The 27,804-nt window shown below is 39.0% G+C and overlaps 1 protein-coding gene, 1 long non-coding RNA gene and 1 pseudogene across 3 annotated transcripts in view; 1 reads left to right on the forward strand and 2 right to left on the reverse strand.

Moving 5' to 3' along the window:
* The window catches only part of LOC309633054 (spermatogenesis-associated protein 31D4-like), a 212,198-nt gene that overhangs the window by 73,509 nt on the left and 110,885 nt on the right, over window positions 1–27,804 (forward strand). The gene's annotated exons all lie outside the window — the stretch shown is intronic.
* Window positions 507–3,573, reverse strand: LOC309633144. The gene is made up of 2 exons (XR_014247343.1): window positions 1,204–3,573; window positions 507–835 (listed from the first exon to the last, which is right to left on the reverse strand). It is a non-coding gene; the product is annotated as an uncharacterized lncRNA (long non-coding RNA).
* On the reverse strand, window positions 3,617–5,341 carry LOC309632794 (heat shock protein 75 kDa, mitochondrial pseudogene; annotated as a pseudogene). Its single transcript has 2 exons — window positions 5,294–5,341; window positions 3,617–5,175 (listed from the first exon to the last, which is right to left on the reverse strand). The product of its transcript is annotated as a heat shock protein 75 kDa, mitochondrial pseudogene (transcript).

Consider the following 27,804-nt stretch of genomic DNA (forward strand, 5'->3'; position numbering starts at 1 on the left):
TGGAATCTAAAAAAATAAAATGGTACTGATGAACCTAGATGCAGGGCAGGAATAAAGATGTAGACATAGACAATGGACTATAGAATATAGACAAGTTTAAAACAAAGTAATGCAAGCATGTATACAGTATAAATACTAATAAAAAGAAAGCTGGAGTGGCTTTATTAATATCAGATCAAGGAAAAATACCAAGGACGTTATATACTGATAAGAAATGTCAGCTTGGCAAGAAGATATAACAATCCTAATAGTGTACACCTAAAAGCAGAGCTTCAAGATACACAATAAAACCTGATAAAATTGAGTGGAGAAATGTACAAATCTATTATACTTAGAGACCTCAAAATCCTCTCAGTAATCAATACAAGTAGACAGAAAACCAGCAAGTAATAGAAGATCTGAACAACACTATCAACTATTTGACTTTTGTAGAACTCTAAACACAACAACAGCCGAATACACATTCTTTTCAAGTGCACAAGGAACATTCACCAAGATATACCATATCCTGGGCCATAAAACAAACCTGAACAATTTTAAAAGAATTGAGATCATATGAAGTATGTTTTCTGGTCATAGCAAAATTAAACTACAATTACAGAAAGATATATGGAAAACTCCAAATATTTAGAAACTAAAAATATACTTCTAAATAATTCATGGGTCAAAGAAACCTCCTAGGAAATTTTAAGATATTTTGAACTGAATGAAAGTTAACATATTAAAATCTGAGCAGCTAAAACAGTGCTTAGAGGAAAATTTATAGTGCTAAAAATGCTTACATTAGAAAAGAAGAAAGGCCTCAAATAAATAATCTATGTTTTCACTTTTTTTTCTTTTTAATTTATTTATTTATTTTTGGCTGTGTCGGGTCTTCGTTGCTGCGCGCAGGCTTTCTCTAGTTGCGGTGAGCGGGGGCTACTCTTCATTGCGGTGCACAGGTGTCTCATTGCGGCGGCTTCTCTTGTTTTGGAGCACCGGCTCTAGGTGCGCAGGCTTCAGTAGTTGTGGCACACGGGCTCAGTAGTTGTGTCTCACGGGCTCTAGAGTGCAGGCTCAGTAGTTGTGGCACACGGACTTAGTTGCTCCGCGGCATGTGGGATCTTCCCGGACCAGGGCTCGAACCCGTGTCTCCTGCATTGGCAGGTGGATTCTTAACCACTGCGCCACCAGGGAACTCCCTATGTTTTCACTTTAAGAAACTAAAAAAAAAGGACAAACTAAACTCAAAGCTAGCAGAAAAAAGAAAATTACAAAGAACAGAAATCAATGAAATTGAAAACAAACATTAGAGAAAATTAATATAACTAAAATCTAGTTCTTTGAAATAATAATAATAAAAAAAGATAACATCTGGCCAGATGACCAAGAAAAGGAAAGAGAGAGATGCCATAAATTTCCAATCTCAAGAACGAAAGAGAGGGTATCACTACAAACCCTAGAGATACTGAAAGTGTAATAAGGGAATTCTATGAACAGTTCTATGTCCATAAATATGACAACATAGATGAAATGTACCAATTCCTTGAAAAACAGAAATTACAAAATTCATGAAGAAATAAATTACATGAATAGTTTGATTTCTATGATAGAAATTTAATTTGTAGTTACAGACTTTCTTAGAAAGAAAACTCCAGGCCCAAGTCATTTAACTGGTGAATCCTACCAAACACTTATGGAAGAAATTATAACAATTATATAAAACCTCTTCCAGAAAATAAAAGAGGGCAGGACACTTCCCAGCTCATTTTATGAAGCCAGAATTACCTGATACCAAAACAAAGACAATACAAGAAAACTATAGATCTTCATGAACATAGATGCTCCAATTCTCAACAAAATATTTGCAAATGGAATCCAGTCATATGTAAAAATGTAATACATTACAACAAAATAGGTTTATCCTGGGAATGCTAGGTTGTTTTGACAGTCAATTTATTATTGTAATTTACTACATTAACAGGCAAAAGAAGAAAAATCACTTGATTATTTTAATACTTGCAGAAAAAACTTTTGATATAATTCAACATTTACTCATGATAAAATTATCAGTACTCTAGGAATAAAAGGGAACCTGTTTTACATGATTTAGGATATCTATAGAATCTTGTAGCCAACATTATATTTAATGAGGTAAGGATGTCTGCCCTACCACTTCTACTCAACATTCATAATGGAACTCCTAGCCAGTGCAACAAGGCAAGAAAAAGAAAAGGCATTCAGAATGGAAAATAAAACTTTCTGGATGACTTTACTGCCTAAGAAGAAGGTGTCAAAGAATCTACAAAAATGCTGCTAGAACTTAAAAGTGAGTTTGGTAAGGTCTCAAGCTATGAGATTAAAATGCAAAAAGCAATTGTATTCCTATATAAAGGAATATCTTGTTTTATTGAACTTCACTTATTGTCCATCACAGATACTGCGTTTTCTACAAATTGAAGGTTTGTGGTATCCCTGTGTTGAGCAAGTCTATCAATGCCATTTTTTGCTCACTTCATGTCTCTGTGTCACATTCTGGTAATTCTCACAACATGTCAAACTTTTTCATTATTATATTTGTTACGGTGATCTGTGATTAGTGATTTTTGATGTTACTATTAAGACTTGCTGAAGGCTTAAATGATGGTTAGCATTCTTTAGCACTAATGTATTTTTATTTATTTATTTTTAATTTTTCATTTATTTATTTTTGGCTGTGTTGGGTCTTCATTGCTGTTCACGGGCTTTCTCTAGTTGTGGCGAGCAGGGACTACTCTTTGTTGCGGTGTGCGGGCTTCTCATTGCAGTGGCTTCTCTTGTTGTGGAGCATGGGCTCTAGGTGCGTGGGCTTCAGTAGTTGTGGTGCGTGGGCTTCGGTAGTTGTGGTGCAAGGGCTCAGTAGTTGTGGCTTGCGGGCTCTAGAGCACAGGCTCAGTAGTTGTGGCACGCAGGCTTAGTTGCTCCGCAGCATGTGGGATCTTCGTGGACCAGGGCTAGAACCCATGTCCCCTGCATTGGCAGGCAGATTCTTAACCACTGTGCCACCAGGGAAGCCCAGCACTAATGTATTTTAAAATTAAGGTATGTACTTGTTTTTTTAGACATAATGCTATTGCCAACCTAATAGACTTCAGGATAGTGTAAACATAACTTTTATATGCACTGCGAATCAAAAAAATTACGTGACTTGCTTTATTGCGACATTTGACTTGGGTGGTCTGGAACAAAACCCACAATATTGCTGAGGTATGCCTGTAATGACAATAAACAATTGGAAACCAAAATTGAAAATAAGTACCATTTACAATAGCTCCCCAAATCAATAAATAAATATTTGGGTATAAATTTATCAGGATCTCTATGCTTAAAACTATAAAACACTGATAAAATGAATAAAAAGAAGACTATTCATGGATTAGAAGACTCAGTATACTTAAGATGTCAATTCTCCTCTTTTTGATCTATGTATTTGGTCCAATTCCAATAAAAATCCTAGCAAGTATGTTTGCATTTATTGGCAAACTGATTTTTTTTTTTAAGTAAATAAAGCTCAAAAGCAGGTGTTCTCATCGTCAGCATCCAGTCCTTCCTGGGTCATTGTCCCCATCCCCCCCCCGCCCCCCGTGACTGTCTCAGGCTACCTTGTCCCACGGTTCCATCTGTCCCCTCTCCTGCAGCCCTAACACTGCAGGAGGACCTGGGGCTTTCACAGCTGTCAGTGTCGGTCCAGGGCCTTGACAATCAGGTGGTTCAGGCGGCTCACCATGGGTCCCGGGTCATCGTCGAGCCCCGCTGTGATCATGGCGTTCTCGTAGATCTGATCCACCAGCAGCTGGGCCAGGTCAGGCTCGCTGTCTCTCAGCTGATTGAGCTTCTTGATGAGCGTGTGCCTGGCGTGGATCTCCAGCGTGGGCTGCAGCAGCTGAGCGCGCTCCTCCGGGGGCTCGGCCAGCTGCCGCATGCGCAGGAAGTGGCGGGCGGCCCCCATCTTGGTCTGGATGAGGACCTGGCGGCTGTACAGCGAGATACTGGAGCCCGGCTTCCGGCTCACGTCAGACATGGTTGGTTTCGATTCCGGCGCGTAGAAGATGCTGCGGATGTTGAGAGGTGCGTCCGTCTTGTAGTGCAGGGTGGGGGCTTGTCATGGGCCTGAGCGATGTAGCTGTAGAATTCCTCGTGCTGCGTCTCGCCCACATCCTTGGGGTCCATCAGCCAGATGGCCTGCAGGGTATTAATGCGCCTTACGTTCAGGTACAACGGGAAGCTGACAAAGTTGCTGTACTTTGTCACCACATCTCCAACCCGAGCTTCGCTGGTGAACTCTCTGCTGTCTGCCGTGAGGTGGATGATGATTTTGGTCCCGGTTCTTACTCCTGAGGCTTCGGCGATTTCAAACACCCCAGAGTCCTCTGAAAGCCACTGGTACCCAGGGCTGCCCGCGTCCACCGAGCGAGAATAGATCCCGATCTCGACTCTGTCAGCCACCATGAAGGCCGAGTAGAAACCCACTCTGAACTGGCCGATGATCTTGCTGCTGGCCCCCGCCTGGCTCTGAGGCGCGTCCAGAAGGGCCTTCCACCCCGACCTGGCAATCATTCCCAGGTTGGACACCAGCTCCTCCTGTGTCATCCCGATGCCAGTGTCCTGGATCGTGATGGTGCCTTTCTCGGCGTCAGTCTGCAAGTGAATCTCCATTTCTGGCAGCGTCTGGCCTTCAGACACCAGCTTATGACGCAGCTTTACCGAGGCGTCGCTAGCGTTGGAGATCAGCTCCCGTATAAACACCTCTTTTTCTGAGTACAAGGAACGGGCAACGATGTGCAGAAGCTTCTTTGTCTCAGCCTGGAGCTCATGTTTGGAAACGGAACCCTGCACGGTCTCCGAGCTGCTGCTGAGGGAGTGCGGAGGCTCCTCCTTCCGCTCCTCAGTAGCCTGGGAGCTGAACGGCCGTCCATCGTGGGAGCTTGAAGCCAGGCTTTGCCTGGGACTCCAGGACTGGGCTGGGGGCCTCCGAGGACACAGAACTGGTTGTCCTCCCCGGGCCGCCTCCAGTGCCGCGGCGCGCAGCCGGCAGCCCCACAGCAGCAGCGTCCACAGCTGGCGAGCCGTGTCTGCAAACTGATTTTTAAAATTTATATGGAAAGGCAAAGGTGCATATCCAATAAAATTTTGCAAATGAACAAAGTTGGTAGACTCCTACTACTTGATATCAATACTTACTGTAAAGCTACAGTTATTATGACAGTGAGATATTGATGAAAATATAGACATTCAGATGAATGGAATGCAATAGAGACTTGAGAAATGAACTCACAGAATTGTGGTCAGTTGAGTTTTGAAAAAGATACAAAGGCAATTCCATGGAGAAAGGATAGTCTCTTCAAAAAATGGTGCTGAGGGCTTCCCTGGTGGTGCAGTGGTTGAGAGTCCACCTGCCAATGCAGGGGACACGGGTTCGAGCCCTGGTCTGGGAAGATCCCACATGCCGCGGAGCAACTAGGCCCGTGAGCCACAACTACTGAGCCTGCGCGTCTGGAGCCTGTGCTCCGCAACAAGAGAGGCCGCGATAGTGAGAGGCCCGTGCACCGCGATGAAGAGTGGCCCCCGCTCGCTGCAACTGGAGAAAGCCCTCGCACAGAAACGAAGACCCAACACAGCCAACAATAAAAATAATAAATAATAAATAAAAAATTAAAAAAAAAAAAATGGTGCTGAGCACCCCGGTGTTCATTGCAGCACTATTTACAATAGCCAGGACACAGAAGCAACCTAAATGTCCCTCAACAGAGGAATGGATAAAGAAGATGTGGTACGGGCTTCCCTGGTGGCGCAGTGGTTGAGAATCTGCCTGCTAATGCAGGGGACACGGGTTCGAGCCCTGGTCTGGGAAGATCCCACATGCCACGGAGCAGCTGGGCCCGTGAGCCACAACTACTGAGCCTGCGCGTCTGGAGCCTGTGCCCCTCAGCGGGAGGGGCCGCGATAGTGAGAGGCCCGCGCACCGCGATGAAGAGTGGTCCCCGCACCGCGATGAAGAGTGGCCCCCGCTTGCCGCAACTAGAGAAAGCCCTCGCACGAACCGAAGACCCAACACAGCCAAAAATAAATAATAAAATAAAAAAAAAAAAAAAAAAAAGAGACAAGACCTCATTCGTGGCAAATTTAAAAAAAAAAAAAAAAAAAAAAAAAAAAAAGAAGATGTGGTACATACATACAATGGAATATTATTCAGCCATAAGAAGGAACGAAATCATGCCATTTGCAGAGACGTGGATGGACCTAGAGACTGTCATACAGAGTGAAGTAAGTCAGAAAGAGAAAAACAAATATCGTATATTAATGCATATATGTGGAATCTAGAAAAATGTTATAGATGGACCTATTTGCAAAGCAGAAATAGAGACACAGACATAGAGAACAAATGTGTGGACACCAAGGGGGGAAAGGCGGGGTGGGATGAATTGGGAGATTGGGATTGACATATATACACTATTGATAACTATGTATAAAATAGATAACTAATGAGAACCTACTGTATAGCACAGGGAACTCTACTAAGTGCTCTGTGGTGACCTAAATGGGAAGGAAATCCAAAAAAGAGGGGATATATGTATACGTATAGCTGATTCACTTTGCTGTACAGCAGAAACTAACACAACATTGTAAAGCAACTATACTCCAATAAAAAAAAATATTTAGAGACTGAAAAATAAATGGTGCTGAACAACTGAACATCCATGTGCAAAAAAAAATGAACCTTGACCTGTACTTCACATTTTGTACACAATTAGCTCAAAATGGGTAACAGAACTAAATGCAAAACATAAAGCTATAAGACTTTTAAAGAAAACCTGGGAAAAAATCTTTGTGGGCCTGAGTTAGGTAGAGAATTCTTAGATATAATAAAAGCAAGATTTATATGAGAAAAATTGATAAATTAAACTTATCACAGTTAAAGACAGACATTGTCAAAGTTACTGTTAAGAGAATGAAAAAACAAGTCACAGGTTGGGGGAAAATATTTGCAAATCATATGTTTGACAAAGGCCTTGTACTTAGGATATATAAAGAACTTTCCAAAGTCAACAATAAGAAAACAACAAACCAGTTTTCAAAAAAGCAAAAAATTTCAACAGATACTTCGTCTAAGAAGACATATTGATGGCAAGTAAGTACATGGAAAGATTCTCAGCGTCATTAGGCATTAGCCATTAGGGAAAGACAAATTAAAATCATGAGATAAACTACACACCTATTAGAATTACTAAAATTAAGAACAAACAACTGACAATACAAGGTCTTGATGAAGTTGTGGAGCAACTGAAACTCTCATACATTGCTATGAGAATGCAAAATGGTACAGCCACTCTGAAAAACAGCTTGGCAGTTTCTTATAAAATTAAACATACACTTACCATATGATCCATCTATCCCACTTCTGGGTATTTACCCTAAAGAACTGAAGACTTAAATTCACACAAAAACCTGTAGCAGCTTTATTCAAAATTGCTCAAATCTGAAACAACCCAAATGTCCTTTAATGAGTGAATGGATAATCAAACTGTGGTACATCCGTGCAATGGAATACTACTCAGCATAAAAAGAATGAACTATGTTACATGCAACAACTTGGATGAATCTCAAAGTCATTCTGCTAAATGAAAGAAGCCAAATTCAAAAAGTTACATATGATGCAACTCCATTTATATGTCATTCTGGATAAGCTGAAGCTACAGGGAGGGAGGAAAAAAAGCAGTGGTTTTCCATGCTTAGGGGTAGAATGGTTGACTACAGCACCCTGAAGAAATTGGGTGTGTGCGTGTGTGATATTATTCTCACTGGCCAAATATCCTGTGCGTTGAAGATTTACACACTATTCATTGACCTATTCATTGAAGAAATGTTTAAACTTAATAATATTTACAGCTAAAATTATTCATTGGTTACCATGTGTCATGAATGACAATAAACATTTTACAGGTAGTCAAGCTTCTCAGTTCCACCCCATGGAGTAAGGATGGCTAAATCGGCACGTGTTCTACTACTCCTCTTCCCATGCCCATGTTTGCCACTCCAGAATCCTTTCTAACATTGTGCTTAAGGCAGCCAAGAGCAATCACTCAGTGTAATAGTTTCCTAGAGCTGCCATAACAAAATACCACTGACTTCATGACTTAAGCAACAGAAATTTATTTCTCACAGTTCTGGAGAGTGCAAGTCCAAGATGAAGGCGTTGGCAGGTTTGGTTTCTTCTGAGACTTCTTGCTTTGGCTTGCATATGGCCAGCTTCTTGCTGTGTCCTCATGTGGCCTTTCATCTATGCATGTACATCCCTGGTGCTTCTTTTGTGTGTTCAAATTTCCTCTTCGTATAACGACACCAGTCAGATTGGATTAGGGTCTACCCTAATGGCCCCACTTTAGCTTAATCATCTCTTTAAAGACCCTATCTCCAAATAAAGTCACATTCTGAGGTACTGGGGGTTAGGCTTCAACATACGAATTTTGGAAGGACACAATTCAGCCTGTTATACTTAGATATAATCTATTTGCAATCTCTGCCACATAGTATAAATGCAATAATTTTACCGAGGAATAATTTAAAGTGAGTATAACTTGCTTTTATTTTTTTTTAACTGAAAATGCTTGCCAACCCTGGGTCAGAGTACACTGCTTTGAGAATGAGACTTTATTGCATGATCCCATCTTTGAGCAGCCTTCTGAGCTCTTGGCAGTGTGCCTAGAGGTGCCCACTGTGAGCAACCCTCCCCTCAAAGGTACGCGGAATCATCTAGAAATGGCTTCTCAGTCAAATTTGTGTCAAGACTTCACTGCCATGCCAGAGTCAACCAAAGCCTAGAGCCACGGTGGGGACTGTCCCAAAACACTGAGTCAGTGTCACTGAGGTCAGGAGTGTTCCTCCACCTCCTTAGGCTGGAGGGGAGCCAAGATTCTAAAACCTAAAGAATTTGAACCACAATGATTCTATCACATATTTGTGCACACTCACACACAGGTTAGAAGAGTATTTCGTAACAGTCTTCAGCTGTTGTCACTGGAGAGCAGTAGTGACCCTTTATCACTTAAGAAATTACCATACTCACAGATGAAAGCTAGGAACAGTCCCATTATTTTATATGTAAGGTCCAAGGAAATTACGTTGCAAAAAGTGATGAAGGGACAGTTAAGGGCTGCAGATGGGCATTTAGCAAAGAAACATGCATGTATTTCTAAAGGATTGGTAAGCGTTCTGGAATTATGCAACAGATATTGGCTCCAAACTATCCACTGGAAACAAAGCAGTGGCTATGTTCTAGCTACGTACTCTTACCTGTATTTCTAGGGGATGCCTGATATTCTTTAATTTGAGAGGCACATTTTAGCATTTCTGGAATTGGACTTCGATCTTGTAGTAAATATAAAATTTAATGGGGTCTTTCTCCTTTTCTTCATTCTCTTTCCTCTTCTCCTGTTTCCCCCTCTGGAAAACCCTTATTAAAGAGCTGGTGCATTTTACAGAAGATGGTGTCTTAGAATTGAGGTAATGTACTTCCAATTTGTTTTGAAGTCCAGGTTGAAGACTAATGTTTTAGTTTAGTTCTGCCCATTTGGTTCACAAAGTAGACTCTGATAATTTGCCCTCCAGGACTGGAAGGAACCCTAATGGGTCTGTGCTCTGACATGCTCTCAGATCTCAGCTCTTAGAGGGGCTCTTATCATAGGTGTGTCCTAATAAGGTCCTGGGAAGACTAAGTCTGCCAAAGGCCATGTGATGTGCTGGCAAATGCCAGGTTCCAGAAATGAACACAGTGACCTTGATGGTAATACAATGTAACATCTCTTTGCTTCAAGACTACACAAATTTATACAAATATTTATACAAATACATCTGTATAAATTTCAGAGAAAACCTCTGTTTTGCTAAGTAAGGTACATTAGCATATATATATGTGATTTCTAAGCATAGAAAGTAAAAGCTGCCATCTTGTTGTAAGTTAGAATAAAAGAACATTAAGTCACTGGAATATATTAAATACCTAATTACATCAAGAATAGTCTAGGTGTTAGTCCTGTGAAACAATCTGCTTCATAGATTAACATGAGAGCTTATTTGCATATATGCTATAGACACTTTTGAGAGAGTGTGTGTATGTATGTGTATGTGTGGTGTATATATATATATATATATATATATATATATATATATATATATATATATATATATATAGCATATATGGCATATATAGTGTTTTAAAGAGAGTAAACACCATGTAGTTAATTCCTGTGGCCAAAGACAATTTCAGTGTTTCTGCAACATTTGACAATCGCTTCATCTTTGTAATACCATCTAAATTTGCATTTTTAAGAATCCCATGTATTACTTAACAGAAAAGGCCTAAGGGGTATCAAAAGAGACGAGGCAAATTAAGTTTCCTTTTGTCCAACTTTGTGTCACTTCCTGCCTCCATAAATAGGGAAAGCAAAATATCTGTGCTTCTTATTCATGTACATCTGCCAAACCAATTAACACCTCCTGAATGTTATCTTAATTGCATTTATTAACATAACATTAACATAGCAGGGAGATAACATTCAGGAGGTATTAATTGGTTTGGCAGGCACTCTTGAATGGGAAGCATAGAGAAGGGCCCTTCTCAGTATCTTATGTGGGTTTTTTTTTTTTTTTTTAGTGGTGGTGGAGAAGAAATGAGATTACACTGAAAGAGAGAAAATATATCTTAACCAAAATAGTAGCCACATCACAGGGTCACTTGATTCTCCTTTCTAAAATCTCCAAAGAAGCATCTGCTCTAAAGCCTACCTGTTTGACAGTTTACCCAGATGCCCTCTCCGCCCCATTGTCCCTGTGCAGTTCTGGCTAAGGAGGCCTCTGGAGGTGTGCAGGCACAGATATGCTTTCCAGGATGCACTGAGCTCCACCATAAATTTTTACAGCACCTCAGCTGCTTTAAAAATAATTCAAATGTGTTCCTGTGATGAGAATTTAATAGGGCTCCTACCCTTATAGAATCATAGAACTATAGAGTGCTTTAACTAGATCCATCTATTCATTAACTCCTTCAATTGGCCTTATGGAGCACCTACTGTAGCTCAGCACTGTAAAATGCTGGGGTAAATAGATAAACAAGACTCAATACCTGGCTCAAGATGTCTAGCTGACACAGGAATTGGCCATGGAGACAGTCATGGCAGGTGAATGGTTCAAAATGGACACCCATACGTCGTCACTGAGTGAATGAATCAATGAAATGTGATCACTGTGGTTCCCCTCTGGTGGTGGTATGGAGGGTGGGGAGGTGGGGGTCTAGGGATGTGGGTATAAGGAGGCAAAACTGAAGACAGCAGATGATTATGGAAAGTTAAAATGAGGAGGGATTATGGAAAGTTAAAATGAGGAGTTCAGTGAACTAAGGCAGAAACACTAGCGATGGAGAGGATAGCATAGATAAAGAGATTCACATGATCCAAATAGCTGCTCACATTTATTGAGGGTTTTCTTTGCGCCAGGCAGCGTTCTTAGCATTTGATTTGAATTTCATTTTCTCAACAAATGTATGAGGTGGTCCTATTATTATACCCATTTTAAAGATGAGGAAGTTGAGTGTGGTAGGCTGAGTAATGGCCCCCCAAGGCTGTCCACACTCTAATCCCCAAAACCTGTGAATATGTTACATTGCATAGCAAAAGGACTTTGCAGATGTAATTAGGTTAAGGATTTTGCAGTGGGGAGATTATCTTGGATTATCTGTGTGGGCCTGAGGTAATTACAGGGCCTTTAACATGAATGGGACAGAAATAGAGTCTGAGTGAGAAGATAAGGGACAGAAGCAGAGGTCAGAAAAAAGAGAAAATGCCACATTGGAGGCTTTGAAGATGAAAGGGCCACAAGCCAAGGAATGTAGGTGGCCTGTAGAGGGGCTTTCCCTGGGCCCTCTGTGTAATGAGACTCCTTCCATTTACCCACGTTTTCCATTTCCTTTCATTTTCATCCTCTTTGGGAAAGTACCGTGTTTAATTGTACAATATTTTTCTTACTGAAAAACTGTTTCCCTCATTACATTATCATTTCCATGAAGGCTGTTCCTGTGTTGTTCACCGTTGACCCAATGCCTAACACTGTGCCTGACACAAAAAAATATACTCAATAAATGCGTGTTAAAAGAATGTAGGAAGGGAAGAAGTTCTCACACTTGCTCAGGGTGGCATATTTCTGAGCAGTCAGGGTGTCCCCCGAAGGCCTTGATGTATTGAAATAACAGACTTATAATCACCTTGTGATATGCAGGTGCCCCTGCCCAGATCTCCCTTCAATGAAGAACCTATTGACTCAGCTGCCGGGGTTGTGGTCTGTGGACAGCCTTAGTTACTAGCCCCTTCAGGGATTACCTCACCTGCAGAAAACTGCCTTCCTTAAAGTTATGCCCTTCTCGGGGTGGCCTATATCCAGTGACTGATTGAGATGAGCATTAAGGACTGGCCATTTCGGTCCAGCATGGGACAACTCTGGAGGCCAGTTTAGCTCCAGAGTTCCTTGTGAGATTGTCCAAGGTTGTCATGGGGCCCATACTGTGCTCGATTTCTGCCTCATCCAGTCCTGTGTCCACTTACCTTCCACAAGTGTTGATCCCAAGGACACTCCTTAATAAACATCCAGCATACTAAACTTAGAGTCTGCTTTCTGTTGGTTTGACCCCCATCTCAAACAATCACTAAGCATAGAATTCTTTTGAGCCAGGTAGTTATAAATAATCAGGAACAGAATCCAAAATTTAGGAAAAAGGTATACAAGATCTTAATATTAAGGAAATTCTATCCATTAATTCTCTTTTCACTGAGTTAGGAAGACTGCTGTTAATAAAGACTTACCAGTGGAATCCCTCAACGTGCTGATCCCCGCCCCCCTCCAAACATGGTTTGACAGTCACATCAGATCTCTTTCCTAAGTATCTCTTTGATTCATCACCCTCATCACTCTTAATTCAAGCCACCCATTACTTCTCACTTGGTTTAATGAACAACTCTGAGTCCCTTATTTTGTCTTGCTCCAATTTTTCTCCATGCTGGAGTGGCCATTGCCCCACTTAAAGCTCTTTAGTAGCTCCCCATCACCTGTAGCATAGAGTCTAACTCCTAAACGTGACATCCAAAATTCTCTCTGACTGGGCTTCTCCCTGTTTCCAGACTCATCTCTGGCATGCCCTAATCACCCTCCCCGCTTTACCACTGCCTCCTTTGTTTTGGTCCTGCCAAAGTTCTCCAAACTGTCCATGCTGGTGCATAGGCCCATCGTGACCTGGACTCTCTTTAGAGCTCTAGCCTTGAATTTTACCACCACTCCTTCTTTCTAGTCTCAGCCATCCTGAGTGACATGCAGTTCATCAATATGCCCTGTCCTTGTTTGCCTCTGGGCCTTTGCACATGTTGTTTCCTCTGTCTAGACTATTTTCTCTTTCTCTGACTACCCATCTCCCCGCCTTCTCCTTGCCAGGTTGATTTCCACTGATACTCACCCTTCCCTGATTCCCTGAGGATGAATTTGGTACCTCTCCTATGTGCTCTTATGGCACCCTGTGCTTGGTCTTTTTTATAATAGCCGTACCATTCGTAATTGCCTCTAAACATAACTATCTCAGCCACTAGACTCAACTTCTTATTCATAGCTGTGAACACAGCAATGAGCACAGTACATAACACATAGAAGGTACTTGGGAAATATTTGATGATGAATGAATGAAGAATCAAAGTCTCATGATAATCCTAATGTATAAGCAGAGTAAACATTTTTGGCCACATTTTAGAGATATGGAAATTGAGGTTGACTTAGCCAAGGTTGTGTTGCATTCTGACTGCAAATCTAGAGCTACTTACAGTAAATGCCTCAATCCTTCATTCATTCCACATTGTATCATTCTACAACTATTCCACAGGTTTGAAAGCCTGCTATGTGGTTGTGTGTTGGGCTCTACTATAGGTGCTGGATTGACATGACCTTTCTTATGGAGCTTATGTTCTAGAAGGAAAGATTGACAATAAACAAGTAACAAAATAATGTTGAGTAGAGGGAAGTTCTATGAAGGAAATATGATGCAGTGACGTGGTAGAGTGGCATGCCAGTGCATGTAAGGGAGAGTGGTTCTTTAGAAATGGAGGCCAGGGAATAACCCTTGGAGGGAGTGACATTTGAGCTGAGGTCTGAAAGATAAGGAGCCAGTCATGAGACAAGGCAAAGAAGAACCTTCCTGGCAAAGGGAAGAGCATGTGCAAAGCTCTGAAATGGGAAAGAACTCGGTGTGTTCAAGGATCAGAAAGAAGACCAGAATGGCAAGATCATAGTGAGTAATGGGAATAGCAACAGTCTGGATCATGTAGTGCTGGTAGATCCTGGCCAAGAGTTTGGATTTTCTTCTAAATGAAATGGGAAGCCAATGAAAGATTTAAAGAGCAGAGGTGGGCGGTTACTTAACCCAGACTATGATAGTGTTGGAATCCTAATGATACAGGGGATTTGGATGATTAGGACTTCAGGAAATAAAATCCCACATAATTTGGAAAATGTAGTCTAGGATAAGAGCTCTAGAAGCAGTGTGGACCCAGTGGTCATTTTCCCTGGAGAATTACAGGTGCTTTTACAAACCAGATTATGGTTTCTACCAGTACCCTCATACTAATAAACTCCATGTCTCAGTCTCCAGCTTCTTATTTCCAGTTGCCTGCTGGACAGCTCTTCCATACTGTCCTGCAATTTATATCTAAAGGTAGAACTGTTGGTTTGCCCACCTACCCTACCATGCAGTGGTATCCTCCTTCTTTATTAATGATCCATTTATTAAGTTATAGGCATCCTAAATGACAGCCCAGTAACAAAAGCCCAGCTGACCACCAAGTCCTGACATCTTCTACCACCCAAATATTTTTCAGATTCAGCTTTATCGTCCTTGTCTCTTCAGGTTCTCATCTGCTATCACCAGGACTTTTGCAGCAACCTCCTAAATTATCATTAGTTGTCTTTACTCCAGTCCCATTTCAAACTCCTGCCAACCTAATCTTATTTTTTTTCCAAATGCAAACTCTTTTATATTTTATCTCCAATACAAGAGTAATAGTTTCTTGTTAAATTGCCGAATCCTTTTACCAAATGAAAACCCAGTGTGCATCCTTCTAGACTTTCTTCTATGATTATACACACATATATACAAATTGGATTATAATATAATTCTGTTTGGTGATTTGCCTTTTTATTTAATAGATTGTGAGCATTTTTCGAAATGAATAAATACACAGCTACATCATTTTTGGTGGCTTTGTATTATTCTGTCATATGGATGTACTATAATGTACTTAAATAATTTCCTTTTGAAAGCCATTCAAATTATTTTGCTTTCACGAATGATCTGGAACATCTTTCTATATTTTTTTACTTGTACCTCTTTCTGTCTTACTTTCTTCAGAAGATTTACTTGATATAGAACTCTTGATCACATATAATTTCTTTTAATATTGTTGTGGTTTCATGATGTATAGATGATGTATAGTTTTTTTTTTGTTTTTTTGTTTTTTTTGTTTTTGGCCACGCTGCACAGCTTACGGGATCTCAGTTACCTGGCCAGGGACTGAACCAGGGCCATGGCAGTGAAAGCCTGGAATCCTAACCAGTAGGCCACCAGGGAACTCCCTGTATAGTTGGGGTTTTAAAAATTGTTTTTAATTAATTAATTAATTAATTTTAGTTTTGGCTGCGTTGGGTCTTCGTTGCTGCGCACAGGCTTTCACTAGTTGCGGCGAGCGGGGGCTACTCTTCGTTGCAGTGCGTGGGCTTCTCATTGCGGTGGCTTCTCTTGTTGCGGAGCATGGGCTCTAGGCGCGCAGGCTTCAGTAGTTGTGGCACACGGGCTTCAGTAGTTGTGGCTCACAGGCTCTAGAGCGCAGGCTCAGTAGTTATGGCGCATGGGCTTAGTTGCTCCACGGCATGTGGGATCTTCCTGGACCAGGGCTCGAACCTGTGTCCCCTGCATTGGCAGGCGGATTCTTAACCACTGCGCCACCAGGGAAGCCCTGTATGGTTGTTTTTAATTGGAAATTTTTTGGCATGAGGTGTGAGACAATGTTTTGAACTTTATTTTTCCTAAAATGGTTGGCCAGCTTTCTCAATATTATTTATAGTTTAATCCAACCTTTCTCCAATGATTTGAGGTGACAACACTGTTATACACTAAATTTTCATTTAACTTTGAGTCTATTTCTGGCCTTTTATTCTCATCCATCAGTCTGACTAGAAATTCTAGCAAAAATGCCCTGTTGTTTTGAATCTAGTAGCTTTCTAATGGACTTTAATATTTGATAAGCCAAGTCCTCCGCTTTGCTCCTTATTTATGTATTTACTTTTTTGTGTGGCAGAGATTTGCTTTTCTCCCCACACTTTATTTTTCAAATAAAATTTAGCACCATTGCATCAATCTTCAAAAAACATTTGTTGAGATTTTTATGTTGATTGTATTAAATTTATACGCTATTTTGGAAGAATTTGCCATCTGCAGAACTATCTTTCTAAACTAAATCTGGTGTTATCATTATCTTGCTTAAAAACCTGTCATAGCTCCCCCTAATGGGAAAGTCATATTTTTTTGCATGGCATGTAACACGTTACATATTTTGACCCTTGTGCACCTTTCCTTGTGCTTTAGAGATTTAGAAAATCTTAGATTACAGTACCTCAAAGGATGTGGAGTAGTCATTTGAATCTCAAAGTTCAGGCAGTGGAGGAGGTGGGTAGCAGAGAATACATTGGCAGGTTGAAGATGTAATTTGGAAATCTGTATTTACCTCATTTGCAGTTGTGACTGTAGCCAGGAGCTCCTAAGCTTGATTGCATTTTGGCCTGTAAATCCATCCAGGGGAAGATCATCAGCATTCCAAGAAAATGTGCATGATCAAGGCTTTCTTTCTTTTAAGTCTTGGGAAAACTGTGACTTTCTAAAGTTTGGCTCCTGCCACTTGACATTGAAGAAGAAAATTCCACTAACTGCAAAATAAATAATCTGGCTGCTTTGTGTTTAGCCTGCGGCTTAATCTCTAAACCCTGGCCCCAGTAAAAGTTGATGTTGGCTCTTTTCATCCGTCCTCACCCTTTGTTGTTCTCCGTGTGTTTCCCCATTCTCTGCCATGTACAAATCTGGTGGAGGAGATCTGGGTCAGTGATAGTGGGTGAGCAAGAAGGAAATGAAGGAACAGGGAGAAACATTAAGAAAACTAAGCTGGCAATGTTAAAACTTGCTGAGAGGAGACTTAACTGCCTTTTTAAATTTTATTTTAATTTTTAAAGTTAAAAAATTATTTTTTAATTAATTAAATTTTCAACTGTCCTTTGAGACATATTATAACATGTAAGAATTCAAATGGGGATGGGATGTAGACTATGATTTTTCAGACATCCAGCCAGATCCTGAATACTCGCAGTGTACTTGTTTATATAAACCACGTTAGCTGGAAAATCTTATAAAAATTCAGTCACAGTATTTGACAATTGGATTTCATTATCTTGTTAAAGTTGGGATATAAAATCAACTCCCTCATTGCTTTTAGCATTGGGAGAAGGGTAATTGCATGGGTCTTCAAACTATAGAGATTTTATTTTGGTCAATCATTTCAGGTTTCCCTCCAAATAATCTTATTGGAGAGATGCTTAAACGGTACAATAGATTAGCTTGTGTTTTTTCTGCCTTTATTTTTTTTTGCCTTTTGTTTACTGTAGTTTATAATGACATTGAGTAACAAAGTAATGAGATGATGAACAGAATAAAAACAGGAATAGGAGAAGATGGATGCAATTTATAAACTGGGTCATCACCATTAAATAATCAAAAGCTTGGAATTGTAGTCCATATAAGTTGAAACTGAACTGCTATAAGACAAAATAATGCCAAAAAGTTTATTGACCTTTATTTCCAATGTATGTTGTTCTCTGGATGTCCTACATGTTTTTCTACAAAGAAGATACTCCTGCTTCATGGTCACTTTTAAGATCAAGTTGTGAAGCCATAAATCTATTAACTGCTAGAGGAATTGACATATTTTTGAGAATGATCTTTCAAAAGTCCAGAATATCTATTTCAAATTAGTGAAAACATGGTTATAATTTGTCAGTTATTAAACATAACAAGTAAAGGAAGAAATATAGAGAGCATGTATAATACGGTTTTTATCCTTAGGAAATATTGTACATGCACCATAAGCCTAGTTTCCCCTATTGAGTGCAGAAGCTTTGTCATATAAGCAGGAATAAAAAAAAGTTTAACCAAGCCATTTGGCCATTCCAAGATCATGAATTATAGAGCTGGGGGTTCAAGGACACTGATCGCCCATACAACCCTGCAGGGAGTTGAACTAAGCTCAGTTTGAGGTCACAGCAGGGCAGCAGAGGACAGAAGGTAATGAGATGTCTGGGCAGTAGGGTAGCTCAACAGCTGCTCATCTGAGAAATCCTGGTGCATGGATGAGGCGGATGTGACTCACTGATTCAACTTGAAGCAGGAAGAATTGTGAACAAGGAAGGGGACCAAAGAATAAATCAAGATGGTGGGAGACAGCCAAGATAAAAAGCTGTCTTTACAGATGGCCTTATTTAACCAGGGCTGAGAGTTAGAAATGTACATTTATCTGCCATTTGTCCACTTATTTGAAGGGAATTTCATGCAGTAGAACCAGCGCATGCACAGACACATTAATATGTTATGTCCTTTGCATAGGGAAAAAGTAAAGTTATCAAACATTATAGAATCTATATTCAAATGTAGAGACTTCTCTTTTTTTTCCATTAATAAAAGAACATTTCAAATATACACAGAAGTAAAGAGGAAGAATACACTGACCCTCATGTACCCATTGCCCAGCTTCACCAATTAGCAATTATACCTTTCTTGGAGGAAATTCGTTTTGATGAAGGAAGTTGGCATGAGAGGAGACCTGGAAACACTCCCTGAAGAGGGGGAAGCAAAGGCCCATGTTTTCGGCAGGGCTTCCTGGATCCCTCCAGTGTGACATTATTACAGCATTACTGTGTTACTTGTTAAATGAAAGGTATTAGCTCTGTGAGTAATCAGGTAATCAAAAAGTAGTTACTGCTTTGACTTTTTGTTACAGGTTTTTCATCCACTTACATTTAAAAATTTTTTAATATATCATTATTTTAAACACACATCATTATTTTAATTATATCCAATTAAATATACCTGCATCTCCTCAGCATGCATCATTATGTACTTTACTAAAAAGCACTTCGAATCCAATTGCGTACCAACGTTCTTTATTATAATTTATGTGCACAAATCTGCAGCAGATTTATACATTTTGGAGATTAATTATCAAGAAGTTTGTTTAGACTTTCAGTAAATGTGAAACAAACTTCAATTCACTTTGGTATTTATAATTTGATGGTATTATGTTATTGTCCTGTAAGACACCATTTTGTTTTTTTATCTAAGGAGAGTACGGGTACATAAAGAGAAGTCATTACAGTTACCAGAACCATTAGTGCTCAAGTCCTTACATTTTTTCATCTCCTTTGGTTCCCCCTGAAACTTACTCTTTTTGGACTGTGCCAAATAGCAGACTGAAAGATTGCTTGTGACTCAGTCCCAGTAGCATGAAAATAATATTGCTATGTTATAGGAATATAAGAAAATATAGCCTTTAGTGATTGCTTTTAGCTCCTGTTAAATAATCTTAGCTCTTTTTACCCAATGTCTGTTACTTTTTGTATCTGCTTTTGCATCACTCAGAGCTAGCCGTAAGAAAGTCTTACTACTAGTGTTTGACTTATGATGGAGTAGTGCAAAGATCCTTAAACTAGAATTCAACAACATGTAGTTCTTATATTCTAGCCAGCTCTCTGCTATCAAATGCTACCCCACCCTTCTGGCTGTTTGAAACAAACTGATCCACTAAAGAAACTCACAAGGAAAGTCCTAATCTCTAGAGTTGTTTTAGGCAACCAGTGGGTCCAGTTTGTTGCTGATGTCTTGACGAGTTCCCATAGTCTAGATACCAAATCTTGAATCCTTACCTTTCGCCAACCCATATCCCCTGGTTTGGGCATATTTCTTTACTTCCTCTTTCAGTAAATGAACAAAAGCTTTCCTATTTGGTTTCTGGATTAACTCATATCTCAAGCCCGGGCATCTCTTGTTTTCTCAAGGGAGGCTGCCTGTTGTCAGAGCATCTCTGCACTGTTCCCCACCTCCCTCCTTTATTTTTTTAAAATTTTAAAAGATATTTATTTATTTGGCTGTGTTGGGTCTTAGTTGCGTCATGCAGGATCTAGTTCCCTGAACAGGGATCAAACCCGGGACCCCTGCACTGGGAGAGCGGAGTCTTAACCACTTGACCACCAGGGAAGGCCCCTCCTCTCCCTCCTTTAAATGGAGGTTAGGAGTTGGAAACTGAATTCCTCTGTGACCTGAGTGTATCAGTTTGTATATGATTCTGTGAAGTTAGTTCTCTCCCTTTCCAATGACAAAGAAATTTGAGAGGAAGGAGATGGTGGTGAGAAAAGTAGACAGGGGGGAAAAAATGTTCTCTGTCACCTTACAGATTTCAGTGGGTAAAACTAGTCATTCAGAGACTTTATTTCCTTCTTCACAATAGCCCATGAAACTTATGTGGTGAATGGTATTTTTTGGATTAAGTTTTGTGATCCCAATGACTAAGTTTTCCATTGACTAGAGTAATTGAGAACAGAGACTGGGCGAAAATTCTATGTAAATAGATGTTTCTTTAAAAAAAATGCTATTAAATGATAAAATGTGACAATTTCTAGTGGCAAATTATTGCATTAACAACAGAGTACTTTGCAGCAAAATTTAAAGAAATAGAAATACATTGGTATGCTCTGGTTCCCTTGTTAGTAGAATTACCTATTGTCAATAGCTAATTATTTGAACAACAGTACTATTGTAGGAAACAATTTTTACCTCCCTGAATCAGACCCCTTCTAGAGTGAATGTAGTTCCAAGACTTTTTAGAAAGTGATCAGAGTGGCATAGAAAGCTCTTGCAATTTCCTTTATATTGTTAATCTCTTCTAAGGTGGTACTTAGAATTCATTCTACATAAGAGTTTATAAGAATGAATCCCATTTTCAGTTTCAGTTTCTTTGCCCCATGCAAAATTAGAGGGGAAAAAAAGACAACTCCTATATGTATTAAACATCAACTTCAATAATTTTTTTCCCAAGCAGGACAATTTAACACATTTTTCTTTCTTTTTTTAAAAAAAATCAGTGACTACTACATAATGCTAAAATACTAAAGATAATCTATTGCTGAAAGCAAACAATTTTGCACCTCAGATTCTATACTCAACCAAATTTGTATTCCAGTAAGAGGACAAAATAAAGATATTTTTGTATATGACCACAGACCGTCTTTGAAAGTAATTCTCAAAATATATTGCTATAAAACAACAAGGAAACCAGAATGAATACAGCAATGAAAAAGATGTGGGCCAAAAAACATTAAAGTTATAGCTGAGTCTAAAGAGCAATTGGCAGGGACTTCTCTGGTGGCGCAGTGGTTAAGAATCCACCTGCCAGTGCAGGGGACACGGGTTTGAGCCCTGGTCTGGGAAGATCCCATATGCCACAGAGCAACTAAGCCCGTGCGCCACAACTACTGAGCCCGCGTGCCACAACTACTGAAGCCTGCACACCTAGAGCCCATGCTCCGCAACAAGAGAAGCCACCACAATGAGAAGCCTGCGCACCACAACGAAGAGTAGCCCCTGCTCGCCGCAACTAGAGAAAGTCCGCGCACAGCAACAAAGACCCAACACAGCCAAAATTAAATAAATAAATAAATTTATTAAAAAGAAAAAAGAACTATTGGCACATAGTATAGAAACAGTTGTTAATAACATGGCACTGAAGTCCCAGCCCATAAGTAGTAGATGTGGGAATACAGGGATGAGAGAATAGGAAGCAAAGTTGGGACCAGAATTAAAGGTGTCTTAAGAGTCTCGCCTTGACCAGGAGAATCATAGAGATACTGATTATTTCTAGATATTGGTAAGATATATACATTAAAATGTGAATAATCAAATGTCAAGGCAATCCCTGAGAATAATAGAAGAATAATACATATTTTTTAAACATTCTAAAAGGAAGGGAAAAATCGAACAACAGTGTTTGAAAATGGCACCCAAGTTTGTCGATGCACCAGTGATTTGGGGAGTGATTATCTGTCAGGAGTTAAACATTGTTATGTGTAAGGTGGTACAGGTAGAAATTTGAACATGAAATGAGGTTGGGTGCACAAATTGACTCTACCACTTCTAGCAGTGTGACCTTGAAAAATTTTACTTAACTTTTCTGAACCTCATTTCTCTCATAAAATTATAACACTTAACTCTAAGTTATTTAAAAATAAAATAAGCTGGTATAAGAAATGATATCTAGGGCTTTCCCAGGGGCGCAGTGGTTAAGAATCTGCCTGCCAATGCATGGGACACGGGTTCGAGCCCTGGTCTGGGAAGATCCCACATGACACGGAGCAACTAAGCCCGTGTGCCACAACTACTGAAGCCCACGCACCTAGAGCCCGTGCTCTGCAACAAAAGAAGCCACCTTAATGAGAGGCCTGCGCACCGCAATGAAGAGTAGCCCCCACTCGCTGCAACTAAAAAGAAAGCCCATGTGCAGCAACAAAGACCCAATGCAGCCAAAAATAAATAAATAAATAAATTTATTTAAAAAAATAAAGCATTAAATGATATCTTTATCATTCTTGTTATGATTATTTGCTGTACAATATTAAATTCCTCTTCAGAAAATTTCAAAAAAAATTAATTCAAAAAAAGGGCATAGAACAAAAAGGAAATAATGCAAAAGAATTATAAATAGAAAACATAAAAATAGGTGGTCATAAATAAGTCAAACATGTAAGTAGTCACATTAAATGTACTTAATGTTATTTAATGGCTTAAATTCTCCTTTACAACACAGACTTTAACACTGGATAAAGAAAAAAGTCAACATTGTGCTGTTAAGACATGTGACATCCACAAAGAAAAACAGTACAAAAAGTTTGACAAGAATATGCAATAATCCATGAAATTGTATGCAGGACAAGTTATAAAATATAAAGCAAAACAAAGAGAAAAAAAATAATGAAAATACAAAGAGAAATGCATAACCCACAATCATGGGGGAGAATTTAATACAACTTTCTCAAAAATGAATAAATCCAAGAGACAGAATTTTAAAACACTTTTAATAATTCTGCTGTAACATATATAATTTACACATTTAAAATATTTATAAACTTCATCAAATAGAGAATTTACACTATTTTTGAACATCCATGGAACATTTACAGTGACCATGTGTTAGTCTACTAGGAAAACCTCCACAAATTCCAAAGAGCAGAAATCAGTTCGTATTCCCTGAACAAAATACAGTAACAGTAAATAGTAACAAGAAAAGGAGACTCCTCTACCCCTAATCTACCCATTTCAAAAAACAAACAAAATACACTCTTCTAAATAACTTTTGGTTTAAAGAGGAAATAAAAACAAACTATTAACCATTTACACATAAACAAAAATGAAAGCTCTACCAATCAACACTTATTGACTGTGGCTAATGCAGCACTTAGAGGAAATTTTACAGCCCTAATTCACTTATTAGAAAATAAGAGATTAAAAAACTCAGTAATTATGAAAGGCAGCAGTAAAATAAATAAGAATGTACAAGAATGGAGATAATAAATTAATGACAAAAAATAGGCTTTGTCTGTAAATTTGAAAGCTACTTCTTTGAAGTGGTGTGTGTAGTAGACAAAACCTTTGATAAGTCTCATCAGGAAAAAAGAGAAAGGCTACAAATACACTTTAGAAACAAGAGAGAAGACTTAACTACAGATTCAGAGGAAAGTGAAAAAAAATAGAAGTATAATGTCTTTGACTTTGAAGTAAGTTCAAAATCTATTTGAAAAGGGATCACTTTTACAGGAAAATATAAATTACTAATATTATTTCAAGAGGTGGTAGAAAACCTAAAGAGAACAATAATCATACAAGAAATTGACAAGGTAATAAAAAAATCTACCCCCCAAACGATAAAAGGCCTTGACTATTTTATGGGCTTTAAATCGTTAAATACTTAAAAACTATCTAGTCCCTACTGTAAATAAATAGAAGGAAATAATCCCAACTAAACTATCATTCTATATAGTTGAGGTACCAAAACTGTCAATGACTGCACACACACACAAAATGACCACTTTCGGCCAATCTGCCTTATGAACATAAATATAGAACTCCAAGTAAAATATTATCATTAAATTCATTACCAAAGAGTATTAATCCCAGGAATGCAATAATGGCTGAACACTAGGATATCTATTAATGTATTTTCCTACATTAAAAAGAGGGAAACCATTGGTTCATCTCAATAGTGCAAAAAACATGTACATCAAAACCTATTTGTGATTTAAAATAATCAAAACAAAATGACTTCTAGGCTAGAGAAAGAAACTTCATTAAATTGGTAGAGGGTATCTACCAGAAATCTAAAGCAAATACAAAATTTTATGGTAAAACAGAGCATACAATTGAAAGCAGGAACAAGACAGGAAGGCTTGTTATCACTACCCTTACTCAAAGTTATAACGAAGGTCCTAGCTGAAGCTTTTAGGTAAGAATAAGAAATAGTATATGGAGAAATGAGTATGATTTGGGGAAGGAAAAGGCGAAGTGTTTCACTATATTATATAATCTGTTTGCAAAATCCAAAAGAATCAACTGAAGAACATTAGAACTCTTAAGAGTGTTTAGTAACTATCACAATATCAATTTGTAAAAACCAAAGCTTATCTGGATCTCCATTTAAGTAATCAGAAAGCATCATAAAAACACCTCATGCACAAAAGCAACAAAAACTATTATGAAATGTGCATACTTACGTCAAGAAAAATATAAGATTTGACTGATGGTCATAGAAACTCTCTAAAATTAAGAGAAATACTATGTTTTTAATTTTGGGAACACTTAGTATTGGAAAGACATTAGTTCTCTCTAGTTAATCTATAAATTCAATGCAGTCCCAATCATGATTCCAGCAGGATTTTTTTGTGTAATTAGATACACTGATTAAAAAAAGTGTTTGAGGGACTTCCCTGGTGGTGCAGTGGTTAAGACCGTGCTCCCAATGCAGGGGGCCTGGGTTCGATCCCTGCTCAGGAAACTAGATCTCACATGCATGCTGCAACTAAGAGTTCGCATGCCACAACTAAGGTTCCAGCAAGCCGCAACTAAGGAGCCTGCCTGCCGTAATTAAGACCCAGTGCAACCAAAAAAGAAAAAAAGTTTGAGCACATTTTCCGTTTGTCTTCATTTTATTGTTGTTCTTTATATCGCACATATTTTAAAATTAATATTTATCTCTTTGATGTGTAGCAAGAGCTTTAAAAGAAAGAGAAAATGTACAAAATTAGCTATGAAGATTTTGAAAAAAAAACAATGAAGGAGGACTTGTTCTACCAGATATCAAAACATGACCTGCAGCCATCATAGTTACAATAGCGTTGAAATGATGGGAGACAAGATAGATAGATAAATTGCAAAAGATATTAGAGTGTCCTAAGCACATTGCGGGTATTTACTATACAGAAAATTCACATTTCAGATCAGAGAGCAAAGTGTGGACTATTTAATAAATGGAAGTGTCAATTGATAGTTCTTTTGGCAGGACCTATTGAAATTAAAACCAGACATTTCTTTCAATTCAGCATTTCTACCATGTGCACAAAATAATATACACATGAATGTTTATGGCATTGTTGATTATAATAGCCCCAAACAGGAAAAGACCTAAATGTCCGTCAGTAGGAGAATCCGTAATATTTATGGACTATCCATATTCTTGAATGCTAAGTGGCAGTTTAAAAGATTGAGGTAGAGTTCTGTCTATTAACCAGAGGAGATCTTTCACACATAATATTAAAAAAATAATAATAAAGTGGCAAAATCATGTATAAAGTATATATATACACACATATATATTTTAGTATATATTTTTAATTATACTTATATATAATACTTAAATATTTATATATAACAGAAAAGATATACATCTCATAGAAGAAGAACCGGAAAGATACACACTAAACTGTAGAGATAATCCTTCTGGAAATGGGGGAAGGAAAATTGTGGGGAATGGAAGATGTACTTTCATTGCTGATATTTAGTTTATATTTATATATAAACGTGTAGATAATTTGAAATGTATTGTTTATTGTATGGCTTGTATTTTCAAAACTTCTTTCACATTTCTAATTTTTAAAAGGGAAAAGTCATGATTTCACTAGTTTATATTTGATACGTTTTGTAGATGACATACCATTATTATGTCTCTATTATGTGTTACGCTAATTATTTTTGTCTCTCGAGACTCTTCATTAGTAGTGGGTATGTATGTGGAACACTGGCCCCTCGGGCAGTGCCGGAGAGGCAGCGTGTTCTCACTCCAGGATCACTCTGGTCGATTTGCCTGGAAGACCACAAGCCCCATGACAAAGTGGAGGCGCAAGTGCAGAGCGTCTTGCCCTGTGCTTTTGTGGACGTCCCTAGACTACTGAACAGAAATTCCTTCGCAATGAAGGTCAGCCCAGTGCTATTTTGTGTGTGGCAGTTGAGAGACACTGGAACCAAGAACTTCTCTGAATTTCACATGCAGAGAATCACATCTCTTTGCCCTTCCATGTTTGCAAGATCTGTCATTCAGAGAAGGAAGTCAGATCATCTGAAATAACTTGCTCCACAACTAGCCAGGTTGGTTATCCATGCTTTGTACTCTTCCCTGGGATCGTAACAAATTTAAACTGACCAGCAGACCATTCTCAAGCCACTTTCTCTGTTTCTCTCTCCCTCTCTTGAAAGATAGGCCTTTTAAAATGCCTGTTTCCTATTTTACATTACATCCATTTCTGTCCACAAATCTTAAACCAAATAGTAATTCAACTTCAGATTTGTCAATATGACTACACGAAGCTTTTAAAAAAAAAACCCTCTGCCATTCCTGTCCTTTAGAAGAACGTCCCTGTGTTAGAGTAGAGAGGTGCAACAGAAAGGGGGCTGCACCGGGAATCAGAAAATTTATGTTTGAGGCCTGCCTTCCAGGACCTTTTGCAAGTCACATAACTTCTCCTAGGCCTCCCTTTGTGTCAGTTGTAAAATGGAGAGATTGGGAAAAACAGGGAGAAACTGGGTTGGAGGGAGGCAGGGAGAGGAATATAGGCAACTAAGGTAAAGGGCTTTGGAAGGTATAAAGCAACAGGCCAGCATGAGACTTGTATACAAGCCCATTGCTCCCCTTACACACACACACAGAGCTGCCTGCATGCTTTGGATTTCTATTCTCTTTCACTTATGTTCCCTTTAAAGTAGGCATTTGAATCCCTCCTAACATTCAGCTCAGTTTTTTTGTGACATGTACCCATTGATCTCACCAGCACCTGAGGCCTTGGATTTCTTTCTACCCTTCGGGCAGCACCTGTTTTCTCCCGGAGGTGTATTTAGCTTGGTGTCGAAAGCACAGTGTGTTCCCTTTTTGTTAACTTAACCTTTGTGTTGTTTTTAAAAAATCAGATTTGAAAGAACAGGGACCCTAGAAAGCCTGTGATATGTAAATATTTAGCCAGGTAGATAGGGATAGTAAGCATTTTCTCTCTTAACACAAAACATGATTTTATTTGCTAAAGCTGTAATCTTGTTTGATAATCCATCAGTTTATTATCAGCTATGTGGTGAGACATAAT

This window comes from Balaenoptera borealis (genome assembly GCF_965194805.1).
Source record: "Balaenoptera borealis genome assembly, chromosome: 8".
NCBI lineage: Eukaryota > Metazoa > Chordata > Mammalia > Artiodactyla > Balaenopteridae > Balaenoptera > Balaenoptera borealis.